The sequence below is a fragment of the Salmo salar genome, chromosome 09 (genome assembly GCF_965601325.2).
Source record: "Salmo salar chromosome 09, fSalSal1, whole genome shotgun sequence".
In the NCBI taxonomy this organism is placed as follows: domain Eukaryota; kingdom Metazoa; phylum Chordata; class Actinopteri; order Salmoniformes; family Salmonidae; genus Salmo; species Salmo salar.
This window is the reverse complement of record NC_138299.1, coordinates 74,535,404-74,554,819: the sequence shown is the minus strand read 5'-3', so window position 1 is coordinate 74,554,819 and position 19,416 is coordinate 74,535,404. Positions and strand designations below refer to the sequence as shown.

General features: G+C 40.1%; 2 non-coding genes across 2 annotated transcripts; both read left to right on the top strand.

The window, feature by feature from the left end:
• Positions 1–9,984: 9,984 nt before the first annotated feature.
• Positions 9,985–10,057, top strand: trnaa-agc (transfer RNA alanine (anticodon AGC)). Its single transcript has one exon. It is a non-coding gene; the product is annotated as a tRNA-Ala (tRNA).
• Positions 10,058–12,043: 1,986 nt separating this feature from the next.
• trnaa-agc (transfer RNA alanine (anticodon AGC)) lies at positions 12,044–12,116 on the top strand. The gene has a single exon. It is a non-coding gene; the product is annotated as a tRNA-Ala (tRNA).
• Positions 12,117–19,416: the final 7,300 nt, after the last annotated feature.

The window sequence follows — 19,416 nt, the reverse complement described above, 5'->3', positions numbered from 1 at the left end:
TAGGCTAAGTAGTGTTTTATACTATGTACTTTCAATTGTTTTGAGTTGATGACATATTTCTCATGCAGTGTTTTAATAGGATTATTTAGGGACAGTTCAAAAGTTACTGGGTGACTGGGGGCTTGTAACTCTCAAACTCTAGGGGTGTTTCTCCAAACATACTACGATGCTCCACACTCATGCTCCGATTGTATTCTCCACTACATTCTTTTGAGTACGTTCTTTGTGAGGTCAAGAGTGAGGAGAATGCATAAAACAATACATTTAAGAAGCACTCGCACTCCCCCTACTGTATTACCTCACGCTTCACCGCCCCATTCGCTGAACCTCCTTCCAGCCAGGACAATGTCAACAATAGACGAAACAAGATATACACAAAGCAAACGTTTGACTTCATAATTATCAGCTAAATATGTGAATCGTAATAATTTAGCTAGCCAGATAGTTAAACAGGAAAAAATGACCTAAAACTAATATTATGCAAGATAGATGTCAATTCTTCATGGTTACAGTAGCTAGCTAACAATTCGTTGTGGCTATCAGCTAGCCAGTCAGCCCTATTGACTAACTATGGGCTTGCGATATAAGGTACGTAGGCAGGTAAACATGCCGAACAATACCAAATGACTCATGAACCATTAAGAGAGATCACAATTTTAGTGCTTTATTAAAAGGTAAAACAAAAATAACAGGAGTTATACATATATTTCTATCTCTATATTGAAAATAATTGGTATGTAGCACATATCTCTAGCACATACAAGTGCGAGCAAAATATCTGAAGTGAACTGCCTTACTGCCTCAACTCCTCTAACTACAGACTCCATCACTCTCCATCTTATTATTATCATCTGAAGCTGTGGAAGCCATCGGCCAAGTATGTACCAGATCACCTTGAATTTATTTTCGTTTCTAAAGCTACTTTGAGATTCTGTGTGTAATGAAAAGTGCTATATAGAATAAATCATTATTATTATTAGTTATCCTACAGGGGAGGAGGAGCCCTTGTCATAATGGCTTTGCGATATGATGGACAGCCTTCTTTTCGCTACTAAACAGGTCCTAATATCTTAGTCTCTGTGCCAGTTCATTCTCTCTTTTGCCTTTGTTGTGGCAAGCAGAAACACACTGGAATTTAGGAAATCCCACCAAACCACCTAATTATTACTTAAATTAAAGGGACAAATTCTGTGGTCGCTTGGGGTAATGCAACAATCCCCTTTCGTTATCACATGTAGGCACATGTGTAGTTTATGAGACAGATCTTTGATTTAGTAGCTGTTCATTTGTTAGTAAATGTTGGGAGCTGTGCCTCTATTTATTCTACTGGAAGGCTGTCCTCTCCTCTGCTTACAGTAGAAAGGCCTTGGACCGACCCACTGAGACGCAGTGAGCATAAGAACGACAAAAGACAGGAAAACAGTGACCATGTTCGGGCGACCAACATGCATTTATTTCCCCACGATCATCTGATCCTGACGTTATTCCACAGACAGCCAGCAGGGGGAACTCCAGACTCACACGTTTTTCTGCTAACCCCAAACTCACTAACCATACAATACAACTATTTCCACCACTAGGCTTACTGCAGTCACTGCTTCAACCGTTACTGAACGACCATGAAAAATACTTTTAGACAGCTGAAGCAAGCATACTTTATAAAAAAGTATCCTTTCTTGTTGACGAGGGATTTGGCAGTGCGGTCATTGAGATTTCATACTTCTTACTGGATGCACAGGGGGATTAGCTCAAATGGTAGAGCGCTCGCTTAGCATGCGAGAGGTAGCGGGATCGATGCCCCCATCCTCCAATTATTTAGTTTGGTTCAATCAGCACACATTGTTGTTGTAGCTCTGGACTGATTTAACTAATCGAAGGATTAGTTAACAAATTGAATCAAGTGTGCTTGTCTGGCTCTAAAATGTAAATGTCTATTGTTGGGGGTTCCCGAGGACTACAGTTGGGAAACACGAGTGGAAGGTAGAGCATGGTGACGAGTTGAAATATGAATTCAGAACAGACCTATCGGTAGACGATGCTATCATGGCTTTTAATAACATATTAGGCTAAGTAGTGTTTTATACTATGTACTTTCAATTGTTTTGAGTTGATGACATATTTCTCATGCAGTGTTTTAATAGGATTATTTAGGGACAGTTCAAAAGTTACTGGGTGACTGGGGGCTCGTAACTCTCAAACTCTAGGGGTGTTTCTCCAAACATACTACGATGCTCCACACTCATGCTCCGATTGTATTCTCCACTACATTCTTTTGAGTACGTTCTTTGTGAGGTCAAGAGTGAGGAGAATGCATAAAACAATACATTTAAGAAGCACTCGCACTCCCCCTACTGTATTACCTCACGCTTCACCTCCCCATTCGCTGAACCTCCTTCCAGCCAGGACAATGTCAACAATCGACGAAACAAGATATACACAAAGCAAACGTTTGACTTCATAATTATCAGCTAAATATGTGAATCGTAATAATTTAGCTAGCCAGATAGTTAAACAGGAAAAAATGACCTAAAACTAATATTATGCAAGATAGATGTCAATTCTTCATGGTTACAGTAGCTAGCTAACAATTCGTTGTGGCTATCAGCTAGCCAGTCAGCCCTATTGACTAATTATGGGCTTGCGATATAAGGTACGTAGGCAGGTAAACATGCCGAACAATACCAAATGACTCATGAACCATTAAGAGAGATCACAATTTTAGTGCTTTATTAAAAGGTAAAACAAAAATAACAGGAGTTATACATATATTTCTATCTCTATATTGAAAATAATTGGTATGTAGCACAAATCTCTAGCACATACAAGTGCGAGCAAAATATCTGAAGTGAACTGCCTTACTGCCTCAACTCCTCTAACTACAGACTCCATCACTCTCCATCTTATTATTATCATCTGAAGCTGTGGAAGCCATCGGCCAAGTATGTACCAGATCACCTTGAATTTATTTTCGTTTCTAAAGCTACTTTGAGATTCTGTGTGTAATGAAAAGTGCTATATAGAATAAATCATTATTATTATTAGTTATCCTACAGGGGAGGAGGAGCCCTTGTCATAATGGCTTTGCGATATGATGGACAGCCTTCTTTTCGCTACTAAACAGGTCCTAATATCTTAGTCTCTGTGCCAGTTCATTCTCTCTTTTGCCTTTGTTGTGGCAAGCAGAAACACACTGGAATTTAGGAAATCCCACCAAACCACCTAATTATTACTTAAATTAAAGGGACAAATTCTGTGGTCGCTTGGGGTAATGCAACAATCCCCTTTCGTTATCACATGTAGGCACATGTGTAGTTTATGAGACAGATCTTTGATTTAGTAGCTGTTCATTTGTTAGTAAATGTTGGGAGCTGTGCCTCTATTTATTCTACTGGAAGGCTGTCCTCTCCTCTGCTTACAGTAGAAAGGCCTTGGACCGACCCACTGAGACGCAGTGAGCATAAGAACGACAAAAGACAGGAAAACAGTGACCATGTTCGGGCGACCAACATGCATTTATTTCCCCACGATCATCTGATCCTGACGTTATTCCACAGACAGCCAGCAGGGGGAACTCCAGACTCACACGTTTTTCTGCTAACCCCAAACTCACTAACCATACAATACAACTATTTCCACCACTAGGCTTACTGCAGTCACTGCTTCAACCGTTACTGAACGACCATGAAAAATACTTTTAGACAGCTGAAGCAAGCATACTTTATAAAAAAGTATCCTTTCTTGTTGACGAGGGATTTGGCAGTGCGGTCATTGAGATTTCATACTTCTTACTGGATGCACAGGGGGATTAGCTCAAATGGTAGAGCGCTCGCTTAGCATGCGAGAGGTAGCGGGATCGATGCCCCCATCCTCCAATTATTTAGTTTGGTTCAATCAGCACACATTGTTGTTGTAGCTCTGGACTGATTTAACTAATCGAAGGATTAGTTAACAAATTGAATCAAGTGTGCTTGTCTGGCTCTAAAATGTAAATGTCTATTGTTGGGGGTTCCCGAGGACTACAGTTGGGAAACACGAGTGGAAGGTAGAGCATGGTGACGAGTTGAAATATGAATTCAGAACAGACCTATCGGTAGACGATGCTATCATGGCTTTTAATAACATATTAGGCTAAGTAGTGTTTTATACTATGTACTTTCAATTGTTTTGAGTTGATGACATATTTCTCATGCAGTGTTTTAATAGGATTATTTAGGGACAGTTCAAAAGTTACTGGGTGACTGGGGGCTCGTAACTCTCAAACTCTAGGGGTGTTTCTCCAAACATACTACGATGCTCCACACTCATGCTCCGATTGTATTCTCCACTACATTCTTTTGAGTACGTTCTTTGTGAGGTCAAGAGTGAGGAGAATGCATAAAACAATACATTTAAGAAGCACTCGCACTCCCCCTACTGTATTACCTCACGCTTCACCGCCCCATTCGCTGAACCTCCTTCCAGCCAGGACAATGTCAACAATCGACGAAACAAGATATACACAAAGCAAACGTTTGACTTCATAATTATCAGCTAAATATGTGAATCGTAATAATTTAGCTAGCCAGATAGTTAAACAGGAAAAAATGACCTAAAACTAATATTATGCAAGATAGATGTCAATTCTTCATGGTTACAGTAGCTAGCTAACAATTCGTTGTGGCTATCAGCTAGCCAGTCAGCCCTATTGACTAATTATGGGCTTGCGATATAAGGTACGTAGGCAGGTAAACATGCCGAACAATACCAAATGACTCATGAACCATTAAGAGAGATCACAATTTTAGTGCTTTATTAAAAGGTAAAACAAAAATAACAGGAGTTATACATATATTTCTATCTCTATATTGAAAATAATTGGTATGTAGCACAAATCTCTAGCACATACAAGTGCGAGCAAAATATCTGAAGTGAACTGCCTTACTGCCTCAACTCCTCTAACTACAGACTCCATCACTCTCCATCTTATTATTATCATCTGAAGCTGTGGAAGCCATCGGCCAAGTATGTACCAGATCACCTTGAATTTATTTTCGTTTCTAAAGCTACTTTGAGATTCTGTGTGTAATGAAAAGTGCTATATAGAATAAATCATTATTATTATTAGTTATCCTACAGGGGAGGAGGAGCCCTTGTCATAATGGCTTTGCGATATGATGGACAGCCTTCTTTTCGCTACTAAACAGGTCCTAATATCTTAGTCTCTGTGCCAGTTCATTCTCTCTTTTGCCTTTGTTGTGGCAAGCAGAAACACACTGGAATTTAGGAAATCCCACCAAACCACCTAATTATTACTTAAATTAAAGGGACAAATTCTGTGGTCGCTTGGGGTAATGCAACAATCCCCTTTCGTTATCACATGTAGGCACATGTGTAGTTTATGAGACAGATCTTTGATTTAGTAGCTGTTCATTTGTTAGTAAATGTTGGGAGCTGTGCCTCTATTTATTCTACTGGAAGGCTGTCCTCTCCTCTGCTTACAGTAGAAAGGCCTTGGACCGACCCACTGAGACGCAGTGAGCATAAGAACGACAAAAGACAGGAAAACAGTGACCATGTTCGGGCGACCAACATGCATTTATTTCCCCACGATCATCTGATCCTGATGTTATTCCACAGACAGCCAGCAGGGGGAACTCCAGACTCACAAGTTTTTCTGCTGACCCCAAACTCACTAACCATACAATACAACTATTTCCACCACTAGGCTTACTGCAGTCACTGCTTCAACCGTTACTGAACGACCATGAAAAATACTTTTAGACAGCTGAAGCAAGCATACTTTATAAAAAAGTATCCTTTCTTGTTGACGAGGGATTTGGCAGTGCGGTCATTGAGATTTCATACTTCTTACTGGATGCACAGGGGGATTAGCTCAAATGGTAGAGCGCTCGCTTAGCATGCGAGAGGTAGCGGGATCGATACCCCCATCCTCCAATTATTTAGTTTGGTTCAATCAGCACACATTGTTGTTGTAGCTCTGGACTGATTTAACTAATCGAAGGATTAGTTAACAAATTTAATCAAGTGTGCTTGTCTGGCTCTAAAATGTAAATGTCTATTGTTGGGGGTTCCCGAGGACTACAGTTGGGAAACACGAGTGGAAGGTAGAGCATGGTGACGAGTTGAAATATGAATTCAGAACAGACCTATCGGTAGACGATGCTATCATGGCTTTTAATAACATATTAGGCTAAGTAGTGTTTTATACTATGTACTTTCAATTGTTTTGAGTTGATGACATATTTCTCATGCAGTGTTTTAATAGGATTATTTAGGGACAGTTCAAAAGTTACTGGGTGACTGGGGGCTCGTAACTCTCAAACTCTAGGGGTGTTTCTCCAAACATACTACGATGCTCCACACTCATGCTCCGATTGTATTCTCCACTACATTCTTTTGAGTACGTTCTTTGTGAGGTCAAGAGTGAGGAGAATGCATAAAACAATACATTTAAGAAGCACTCGCACTCCCCCTACTGTATTACCTCACGCTTCGCCGACCCATTCGCTGAACCTCCTTCCAGCCAGGACAATGTCAACAATCGACGAAACAAGATATACACAAAGCAAACGTTTGACTTCATAATTATCAGCTAAATATGTGAATCGTAATAATTTAGCTAGCCAGATAGTTAAACAGGAAAAAATGACCTAAAACTAATATTATGCAAGATAGATGTCAATTCTTCATGGTTACAGTAGCTAGCTAACAATTCGTTGTGGCTATCAGCTAGCCAGTCAGCCCTATTGACTAATTATGGGCTTGCGATATAAGGTACGTAGGCAGGTAAACATGCCGAACAATACCAAATTACTCATGAACCATTAAGAGAGATCACAATTTTAGTGCTTTATTAAAAGGTAAAACAAAAATAACAGGAGTTATACATATATTTCTATCTCTATATTGAAAATAATTGGTATGTAGCACAAATCTCTAGCACATACAAGTGCGAGCAAAATATCTGAAGTGAACTGCCTTACTGCCTCAACTCCTCTAACTACAGACTCCATCACTCTCCATCTTATTATTATCATCTGAAGCTGTGGAAGCCATCGGCCAAGTATGTACCAGATCACCTTGAATTTATTTTCGTTTCTAAAGCTACTTTGAGATTCTGTGTGTAATGAAAAGTGCTATATAGAATAAATCATTATTATTATTAGTTATCCTACAGGGGAGGAGGAGCCCTTGTCATAATGGCTTTGCGATATGATGGACAGCCTTCTTTTCGCTACTAAACAGGTCCTAATATCTTAGTCTCTGTGCCAGTTCATTCTCTCTTTTGCCTTTGTTGTGGCAAGCAGAAACACACTGGAATTTAGGAAATCCCACCAAACCACCTAATTATTACTTAAATTAAAGGGACAAATTCTGTGGTCGCTTGGGGTAATGCAACAATCCCCTTTCGTTATCACATGTAGGCACATGTGTAGTTTATGAGACAGATCTTTGATTTAGTAGCTGTTCATTTGATAGTAAATGTTGGGAGCTGTGCCTCTATTTATTCTACTGGAAGGCTGTCCTCTCCTCTGCTTACAGTAGAAAGGCCTTGGACCGACCCACTGAGACGCAGTGAGCATAAGAACGACAAAAGACAGGAAAACAGTGACCATGTTCGGGCGACCAACATGCATTTATTTCCCCACGATCATCTGATCCTGATGTTATTCCACAGACAGCCAGCAGGGGGAACTCCAGACTCACAAGTTTTTCTGCTAACCCCAAACTCACTAACCATACAATACAACTATTTCCACCACTAGGCTTACTGCAGTCACTGCTTCAACCGTTACTGAACGACCATGAAAAATACTTTTAGACAGCTGAAGCAAGCATACTTTATAAAAAAGTATCCTTTCTTGTTGACGAGGGATTTGGCAGTGCGGTCATTGAGATTTCATACTTCTTACTGGATGCACAGAGGATTAGCTCAAATGGTAGAGCGCTCGCTTAGCATGCGAGAGGTAGCGGGATCGATGCCCCCATCCTCCAATTATTTAGTTTGGTTCAATCAGCACACATTGTTGTTGTAGCTCTGGACTGATTTAACTAATCGAAGGATTAGTTAACAAATTGAATCAAGTGTGCTTGTCTGGCTCTAAAATGTAAATGTCTATTGTTGGGGGTTCCCGAGGACTACAGTTGGGAAACACGAGTGGAAGGTAGAGCATGGTGACGAGTTGAAATATGAATTCAGAACAGACCTATCGGTAGACGATGCTATCATGGCTTTTAATAACATATTAGGCTAAGTAGTGTTTTATACTATGTACTTTCAATTGTTTTGAGTTGATGACATATTTCTCATGCAGTGTTTTAATAGGATTATTTAGGGACAGTTCAAAAGTTACTGGGTGACTGGGGGCTCGTAACTCTCAAACTCTAGGGGTGTTTCTCCAAACATACTACGATGCTACACACTCATGCTCCGATTGTATTCTCCACTACATTCTTTTGAGTACGTTCTTTGTGAGGTCAAGAGTGAGGAGAATGCATAAAACAATACATTTAAGAAGCACTCGCACTCCCCCTACTGTATTACCTCACGCTTCACCGCCCCATTCGCTGAACCTCCTTCCAGCCAGGACAATGTCAACAATCGACGAAACAAGATATACACAATGCAAACGTTTGACTTCATAATTATCAGCTAAATATGTGAATCGTAATAATTTAGCTAGCCAGATAGTTAAACAGGAAAAAATGACCTAAAACTAATATTATGCAAGATAGATGTCAATTCTTCATGGTTACAGTAGCTAGCTAACAATTCGTTGTGGCTATCAGCTAGCCAGTCAGCCCTATTGACTAATTATGGGCTTGCGATATAAGGTACGTAGGCAGGTAAACATGCCGAACAATACCAAATTACTCATGAACCATTAAGAGAGATCACAATTTTAGTGCTTTATTAAAAGGTAAAACAAAAATAACAGGAGTTATACATATATTTCTATCTCTATATTGAAAATAATTGGTATGTAGCACAAATCTCTAGCACATACAAGTGCGAGCAAAATATCTGAAGTGAACTGCCTTACTGCCTCAACTCCTCTAACTTCAGACTCCATCACTCTCCATCTTATTATTATCATCTGAAGCTGTGGAAGCCATCGGCCAAGTATGTACCAGATCACCTTGAATTTATTTTCGTTTCTAAAGCTACTTTGAGATTCTGTGTGTAATGAAAAGTGCTATATAGAATAAATCATTATTATTATTAGTTATCCTACAGGGGAGGAGGAGCCCTTGTCATAATGGCTTTGCGATATGATGGACAGCCTTCTTTTCGCTACTAAACAGGTCCTAATATCTTAGTCTCTGTGCCAGTTCATTCTCTCTTTTGCCTTTGTTGTGGCAAGCAGAAACACACTGGAATTTAGGAAATCCCACCAAACCACCTAATTATTACTTAAATTAAAGGGACAAATTCTGTGGTCGCTTGGGGTAATGCAACAATCCCCTTTCGTTATCACATGTAGGCACATGTGTAGTTTATGAGACAGATCTTTGATTTAGTAGCTGTTCATTTGTTAGTAAATGTTGGGAGCTGTGCCTCTATTTATTCTACTGGAAGGCTGTCCTCTCCTCTGCTTACAGTAGAAAGGCCTTGGACCGACCCACTGAGATGCAGTGAGCATAAGAACGACAAAAGACAGGAAAACAGTGACCATGTTCGGGCGACCAACATGCATTTATTTCCCCACGATCATCTGATCCTGACGTTATTCCACAGACAGCCAGCAGGGGGAACTCCAGACTCACAAGTTTTTCTGCTAACCCCAAACTCACTAACCATACAATACAACTATTTCCACCACTAGGCTTACTGCAGTCACTGCTTCAACCGTTACTGAACGACCATGAAAAATACTTTTAGACAGCTGAAGCAAGCATACTTTATAAAAAAGTATCCTTTCTTGTTGACGGGGGATTTGGCAGTGCGGTCATTGAGATTTCATACTTCTTACTGGATGCACAGGGGGATTAGCTCAAATGGTAGAGCGCTCGCTTAGCATGCGAGAGGTAGCGGGATCGATGCCCGCATCCTCCAATTATTTAGTTTGGTTCAATCAGCACACATTGTTGTTGTAGCTCTGGACTGATTTAACTAATCGAAGGATTAGTTAACAAATTGAATCAAGTGTGCTTGTCTGGCTCTAAAATGTAAATGTCTATTGTTGGGGGTTCCCGAGGACTACAGTTGGGAAACACGAGTGGAAGGTAGAGCATGGTGACGAGTTGAAATATGAATTCAGAACCGACCTATCGGTAGACGATGCTATCATGGCTTTTAATAACATATTAGGCTAAGTAGTGTTTTATACTATGTACTTTCAATTGTTTTGAGTTGATGACATATTTCTCATGCAGTGTTTTAATAGGATTATTTAGGGACAGTTCAAAAGTTACTGGGTGACTGGGGGCTCGTAACTCTCAAACTCTAGGGGTGTTTCTCCAAACATACTACGATGCTCCACACTCATGCTCCGATTGTATTCTCCACTACATTCTTTTGAGTACGTTCTTTGTGAGGTCAAGAGTGAGGAGAATGCATAAAACAATACATTTAAGAAGCACTCGCACTCCCCCTACTGTATTACCTCACGCTTCACCGCCCCATTCGCTGAACCTCCTTCCAGCCAGGACAATGTCAACAATCGACGAAACAAGATATACACAAAGCAAACGTTTGACTTCATAATTATCAGCTAAATATGTGAATCGTAATAATTTAGCTAGCCAGATAGTTAAACAGGAAAAAATGACCTAAAACTAATATTATGCAAGATAGATGTCAATTCTTCATGGTTACAGTAGCTAGCTAACAATTTGTTGTGGCTATCAGCTAGCCAGTCAGCCCTATTGACTAATTATGGGCTTGCGATATAAGGTACGTAGGCAGGTAAACATGCCGAACAATACCAAATGACTCATGAACCATTAAGAGAGATCACAATTTTAGTGCTTTATTAAAAGGTAAAACAAAAATAACAGGAGTTATACATATATTTCTATCTCTATATTGAAAATAATTGGTATGTAGCAGAAATCTCTAGCACATACAAGTGCGAGCAAAATATCTGAAGTGAACTGCCTTACTGCCTCAACTCCTCTAACTACAGACTCCATCACTCTCCATCTTATTATTATCATCTGAAGCTGTGGAAGCCATCGGCCAAGTATGTACCAGATCACCTTGAATTTATTTTCGTTTCTAAAGCTACTTTGAGATTCTGTGTGTAATGAAAAGTGCTATATAGAATAAATCATTATTATTATTAGTTATCCTACAGGGGAGGAGGAGCCCTTGTCATAATGGCTTTGCGATATGATGGACAGCCTTTTCGCTACTAAACAGGTCCTAATATCTTAGTCTCTGTGCCAGTTCATTCTCTCTTTTGCCTTTGTTGTGGCAAGCAGAAACACACTGGAATTTAGGAAATCCCACCAAACCACCTAATTATTACTTAAATTAAAGGGACAAATTCTGTGGTCGCTTGGGGTAATGCAACAATCCCCTTTCGTTATCACATGTAGGCACATGTGTAGTTTATGAGACAGATCTTTGATTTAGTAGCTGTTCATTTGTTAGTAAATGTTGGGAGCTGTGCCTCTATTTATTCTACTGGAAGGCTGTCCTCTCCTCTGCTTACAGTAGAAAGGCCTTGGACCGACCCACTGAGACGCAGTGAGCATAAGAACGACAAAAGACAGGAAAACAGTGACCATGTTCGGGCGACCAACATGCATTTATTTCCCCACGATCATCTGATCCTGACGTTATTCCACAGACAGCCAGCAGGGGGAACTCCAGACTCACAAGTTTTTCTGCTAACCCCAAACTCACTAACCATACAATACAACTATTTCCACCACTAGGCTTACTGCAGTCACTGCTTCAACCGTTACTGAACGACCATGAAAAATACTTTTAGACAGCTGAAGCAAGCATACTTTATAAAAAAGTATCCTTTCTTGTTGACGAGGGATTTGGCAGTGCGGTCATTGAGATTTCATACTTCTTACTGGATGCACAGGGGGATTAGCTCAAATGGTAGAGCGCTCGCTTAGCATGCGAGAGGTAGCGGGATCGATGCCCGCATCCTCCAATTATTTAGTTTGGTTCAATCAGCACACATTGTTGTTGTAGCTCTGGACTGATTTAACTAATCGAAGGATTAGTTAACAAATTGAATCAAGTGTGCTTGTCTGGCTCTAAAATGTAAATGTCTATTGTTGGGGGTTCCCGAGGACTACAGTTGGGAAACACGAGTGGAAGGTAGAGCATGGTGACGAGTTGAAATATTAATTCAGAACAGACCTATCGGTAGACGATGCTATCATGGCTTTTAATAACATATTAGGCTAAGTAGTGTTTTATACTATGTACTTTCAATTGTTTTGAGTTGATGACATATTTCTCATGCAGTGTTTTAATAGGATTATTTAGGGACAGTTCAAAAGTTACTGGGTGACTGGGGGCTCGTAACTCTCAAACTCTAGGGGTGTTTCTCCAAACATACTACGATGCTCCACACTCATGCTCCGATTGTATTCTCCACTACATTCTTTTGAGTACGTTCTTGTGAGGTCAAGAGTGAGGAGAATGCATAAAACAATACATTTAAGAAGCACTCGCACTCCCCTTACTGTATTACCTCACGCTTCACCGCCCCATTCGCTGAACCTCCTTCCAGCCAGGACAATGTCAACAATAGACGAAACAAGATATACACAAAGCAAACGTTTGACTTCATAATTATCAGCTAAATATGTGAATCGTAATAATTTAGCTAGCCAGATAGTTAAACAGGAAAAAATGACCTAAAACTAATATTATGCAAGATAGATGTCAATTCTTCATGGTTACAGTAGCTAGCTAACAATTTGTTGTGGCTATCAGCTAGCCAGTCAGCCCTATTGACTAATTATGGGCTTGCGATATAAGGTACGTAGGCAGGTAAACATGCCGAACAATACCAAATGACTCATGAACCATTAAGAGAGATCACAATTTTAGTGCTTTATTAAAAGGTAAAACAAAAATAACAGGAGTTATACATATATTTCTATCTCTATATTGAAAATAATTGGTATGTAGCACAAATCTCTAGCACATACAAGTGCGAGCAAAATATCTGAAGTGAACTGCCTTACTGCCTCAACTCCTCTAACTACAGACTCCATCACTCTCCATCTTATTATTATCATCTGAAGCTGTGGAAGCCATCGGCCAAGTAGGTACCAGATCACCTTGAATTTATTTTCGTTTCTAAAGCTACTTTGAGATTCTGTGTGTAATGAAAAGTGCTATATAGAATAAATCATTATTATTATTAGTTATCCTACAGGGGAGGAGGAGCCCTTGTCATAATGGCTTTGCGATATGATGGACAGCCTTTTCGCTACTAAACAGGTCCTAATATCTTAGTCTCTGTGCCAGTTCATTCTCTCTTTTGCCTTTGTTGTGGCAAGCAGAAACACACTGGAATTTAGGAAATCCCACCAAACCACCTAATTATTACTTAAATTAAAGGGACAAATTCTGTGGTCGCTTGGGGTAATGCAACAATCCCCTTTCGTTATCACATGTAGGCACATGTGTAGTTTATGAGACAGATCTTTGATTTAGTAGCTGTTCATTTGTTAGTAAATGTTGGGAGCTGTGCCTCTATTTATTCTACTGGAAGGCTGTCCTCTCCTCTGCTTACAGTAGAAAGGCCTTGGACCGACCCACTGAGACGCAGTGAGCATAAGAACGACAAAAGACAGGAAAACAGTGACCATGTTCGGGCGACCAACATGCATTTATTTCCCCACGATCATCTGATCCTGACGTTATTCCACAGACAGCCAGCAGGGGGAACTCCAGACTCACAAGTTTTTCTGCTAACCCCAAACTCACTAACCATACAATACAACTATTTCCACCACTAGGCTTACTGCAGTCACTGCTTCAACCGTTACTGAACGACCATGAAAAATACTTTTAGACAGCTGAAGCAAGCATACTTTATAAAAAAGTATCCTTTCTTGTTGACGAGGGATTTGGCAGTGCGGTCATTGAGATTTCATACTTCTTACTGGATGCACAGGGGGATTAGCTCAAATGGTAGAGCGCTCGCTTAGCATGCGAGAGGTAGCGGGATCGATGCCCCCATCCTCCAATTATTTAGTTTGGTTCAATCAGCACACATTGTTGTTGTAGCTCTGGACTGATTTAACTAATCGAAGGATTAGTTAACAAATTGAATCAAGTGTGCTTGTCTGGCTCTAAAATGTAAATGTCTATTGTTGGGGGTTCCCGAGGACTACAGTTGGGAAACACGAGTGGAAGGTAGAGCATGGTGACGAGTTGAAATATGAATTCAGAACAGACCTATCGGTAGACGATGCTATCATGGCTTTTAATAACATATTAGGCTAAGTAGTGTTTTATACTATGTACTTTCAATTGTTTTGAGTTGATGACATATTTCTCATGCAGTGTTTTAATAGGATTATTTAGGGACAGTTCAAAAGTTACTGGGTGACTGGGGGCTCGTAACTCTCAAACTCTAGGGGTGTTTCTCCAAACATACTACGATGCTCCACACTCATGCTCCGATTGTATTCTCCACTACATTCTTTTGAGTACGTTCTTTGTGAGGTCAAGAGTGAGGAGAATGCATAAAACAATACATTTAAGAAGCACTCGCACTCCCCCTACTGTATTACCTCACGCTTCACCGCCCCATTCGCTGAACCTCCTTCCAGCCAGGACAATGTCAACAATCGACGAAACAAGATATACACAAAGCAAACGTTTGACTTCATAATTATCAGCTAAATATGTGAATCGTAATAATTTAGCTAGCCAGATAGTTAAACAGGAAAAAATGACCTAAAACTAATATTATGCAAGATAGATGTCAATTCTTCATGGTTACAGTAGCTAGCTAACAATTCGTTGTGGCTATCAGCTAGCCAGTCAGCCCTATTGACTAATTATGGGCTTGCGATATAAGGTACGTAGGCAGGTAAACATGCCGAACAATACCAAATGACTCATGAACCATTAAGAGAGATCACAATTTTAGTGCTTTATTAAAAGGTAAAACAAAAATAACAGGAGTTATACATATATTTCTATCTCTATATTGAAAATAATTGGTATGTAGCACAAATCTCTAGCACATACAAGTGCGAGCAAAATATCTGAAGTGAACTGCCTTACTGCCTCAACTCCTCTAACTACAGACTCCATCACTCTCCATCTTATTATTATCATCTGAAGCTGTGGAAGCCATCGGCCAAGTATGTACCAGATCACCTTGAATTTATTTTCGTTTCTAAAGCTACTTTGAGATTCTGTGTGTAATGAAAAGTGCTATATAGAATAAATCATTATTATTATTTGTTATCCTACAGGGGAGGAGGAGCCCTTGTCATAATGGCTTTGCGATATGATGGACAGCCTTCTTTTCGCTACTAAACAGGTCCTAATATCTTAGTCTCTGTGCCAGTTCATTCTCTCTTTTGCCTTTGTTGTGGCAAGCAGAAACACACTGGAATTTAGGAAATCCCACCAAACCACCTAATTATTACTTCAATTAAAGGGACAAATTCTGTGGTCGCTTGGGGTAATGCAACAATCCCCTTTCGTTATCACATGTAGGCACATGTGTAGTTTATGAGACAGATCTTTGATTTAGTAGCTGTTCATTTGTTAGTAAATGTTGGGAGCTGTGCCTCTATTTATTTTACTGGAAGGCTGTCCTCTCCTCTGCTTACAGTAGAAAGGCCTTGGACCGACCCACTGAGACGCAGTGAGCATAAGAACGACAAAAGACAGGAAAACAGTGACCATGTTCGGGCGACCAACATGCATTTATTTCCCCACGATCATCTGATCCTGATGTTATTCCACAGACAGCCAGCAGGGGGAACTCCAGACTCACAAGTTTTTCTGCTAACCCCAAACTCACTAACCATACAATACAACTATTTCCACCACTAGGCTTACTGCAGTCACTGCTTCAACCGTTACTGAACGACCATGAAAAATACTTTTAGACAGCTGAAGCAAGCATACTTTATAAAAAAGTATCCTTTCTTGTTGACGAGGGATTTGGCAGTGCGGTCATTGAGATTTCATACTTCTTACTGGATGCACAGGGGGATTAGCTCAAATGGTAGAGCGCTCGCTTAGCATGCGAGAGGTAGCGGGATCGATGCCCCCATCCTCCAATTATTTAGTTTGGCTCAATCAGCACACATTGTTGTTGTAGCTCTGGACTGATTTAACTAATCGAAGGATTAGTTAACAAATTGAATCAAGTGTGCTTGTCTGGCTCTAAAATGTAAATGTCTATTGTTGGGGGTTCCCGAGGACTACAGTTGGGAAACACGAGTGGAAGGTAGAGCATGGTGACGAGTTGAAATATGAATTCAGAACAGACCTATCGGTAGACGATGCTATCATGGCTTTTAATAACATATTAGGCTAAGTAGTGTTTTATACTATGTACTTTCAATTGTTTTGAGTTGATGACATATTTCTCATGCAGTGTTTTAATAGGATTATTTAGGGACAGTTCAAAAGTTACTGGGTGACTGGGGGCTCGTAACTCTCAAACTCTAGGGGTGTTTCTCCAAACATACTACGATGCTCCACACTCATGCTCCGATTGTATTCTCCACTACATTCTTTTGAGTACGTTCTTTGTGAGGTCAAGAGTGAGGAGAATGCATAAAACAATACATTTAAGAAGCACTCGCACTCCCCCTACTGTATTACCTCACGCTTCACCGCCCCATTCGCTGAACCTCCTTCCAGCCAGGACAATGTCAACAATCGACGAAACAAGATATACACAAAGCAAACGTTTGACTTCATAATTATCAGCTAAATATGTGAATCGTAATAATTTAGCTAGCCAGATAGTTAAACAGGAAAAAATGACCTAAAACTAATATTATGCAAGATAGATGTCAATTCTTCATGGTTACAGTAGCTAGCTAACAATTCGTTGTGGCTATCAGCTAGCCAGTCAGCCCTATTGACTAATTATGGGCTTGCGATATAAGGTACGTAGGCAGGTAAACATGCCGAACAATACCAAATGACTCATGAACCATTAAGAGAGATCACAATTTTAGTGCTTTATTAAAAGGTAAAACAAAAATAACAGGAGTTATACATATATTTCTATCTCTATATTGAAAATAATTGGTATGTAGCACAAATCTCTAGCACATACAAGTGCGAGCAAAATATCTGAAGTGAACTGCCTTACTGCCTCAACTCCTCTAACTACAGACTCCATCACTCTCCATCTTATTATTATCATCTGAAGCTGTGGAAGCCATCGGCCAAGTATGTACCAGATCACCTTGAATTTATTTTCGTTTCTAAAGCTACTTTGAGATTCTGTGTGTAATGAAAAGTGCTATATAGAATAAATCATTATTATTATTAGTTATCCTACAGGGGAGGAGGAGCCCTTGTCATAATGGCTTTGCGATATGATGGACAGCCTTCTTTTCGCTACTAAACAGGTCCTAATATCTTAGTCTCTGTGCCAGTTCATTCTCTCTTTTGCCTTTGTTGTGGCAAGCAGAAACACACTGGAATTTAGGAAATCCCACCAAACCACCTAATTATTACTTCAATTAAAGGGACAAATTCTGTGGTCGCTTGGGGTAATGCAACAATCCCCTTTCGTTATCACATGTAGGCACATGTGTAGTTTATGAGACAGATCTTTGATTTAGTAGCTGTTCATTTGTTAGTAAATGTTGGGAGCTGTGCCTCTATTTATTCTACTGGAAGGCTGTCCTCTCCTCTGCTTACAGTAGAAAGGCCTTGGACCGACCCACTGAGACGCAGTGAGCATAAGAACGACAAAAGACAGGAAAACAGTGACCATGTTCGGGCGACCAACATGCATTTATTTCCCCACGATCATCTGATCCTGACGTTATTCCACAGACAGCCAGCAGGGGGAACTCCAGACTCACAAGTTTTTCTGCTAACCCCAAACTCACTAACCATACAATACAACTATTTCCACCACTAGGCTTACTGCAGTCACTGCTTCAGCCGTTACTGAACGACCATGAAAAATACTTTTAGACAGCTGAAGCAAGCATACTTTATAAAAAAGTATCCTTTCTTGTTGACGAGGGATTTGGCAGTGCGGTCATTGAGATTTCATACTTCTTACTGGATGCACAGGGGGATTAGCTCAAATTGTAGAGCGCTCGCTTAGCATGCGAGAGGTAGCGGGATCGATGCCCGCATCCTCCAATTATTTAGTTTGGTTCAATCAGCACACATTGTTGTTGTAGCTCTGGACTGATTTAACTAATCGAAGGATTAGTTAACATATTGAATCAAGTGTGCTTGTCTGGCTCTAAAATGTAAATGTCTATTGTTGGGGGTTCCCGAGGACTACAGTTGGGAAACACGAGTGGAAGGTAGAGCATGGTGACGAGTTGAAATATGAATTCAGAACAGACCTATCGGTAGACGATGCTATCATGGCTTTTAATAACATATTAGGCTAAGTAGTGTTTTATACTATGTACTTTCAATTGTTTTGAGTTGATGACATATTTCTCATGCAGTGTTTTAATAGGATTATTTAGGGACAGTTCAAAAGTTACTGGGTGACTGGGGGCTCGTAACTCTCAAACTCTAGGGGTGTTTCTCCAAACATACTACGATGCTCCACACTCATGCTCCGATTGTATTCTCCACTACATTCTTTTGAGTACGTTCTTGTGAGGTCAAGAGTGAGGAGAATGCATAAAACAATACATTTAAGAAGCACTCGCACTCCCCCTACTGTATTACCTCACGCTTCACCGCCCCATTCGCTGAACCTCCTTCCAGCCAGGACAATGTCAACAATAGACGAAACAAGATATACACAAAGCAAACGTTTGACTTCATAATTATCAGCTAAATATGTGAATCGTAATAATTTAGCTAGCCAGATAGTTAAACAGGAAAAAATGACCTAAAACTAATATTATGCAAGATAGATGTCAATTCTTCATGGTTACAGTAGCTAGCTAACAATTCGTTGTGGCTATCAGCTAGCCAGTCAGCCCCTATTGACTAATTATGGGCTTGCGATATAAGGTACGTAAGGCCGGTAAACATGCCGAACAATACCAAATGACTCATGAACCATTAAGAGAGATCACAATTTTAGTGCTTTATTAAAAGGTAAAACAAAAATAACAGGAGTTATACATATATTTCTATCTCTATATTGAAAATAATTGGTATGTAGCACAAATCTCTAGCACATACAAGTGCGAGCAAAATATCTGAAGTGAACTGCCTTACTGCCTCAACTCCTCTAACTACAGACCCCATCACTCTCCATCTTATTATTATCATCTGAAGCTGTGGAA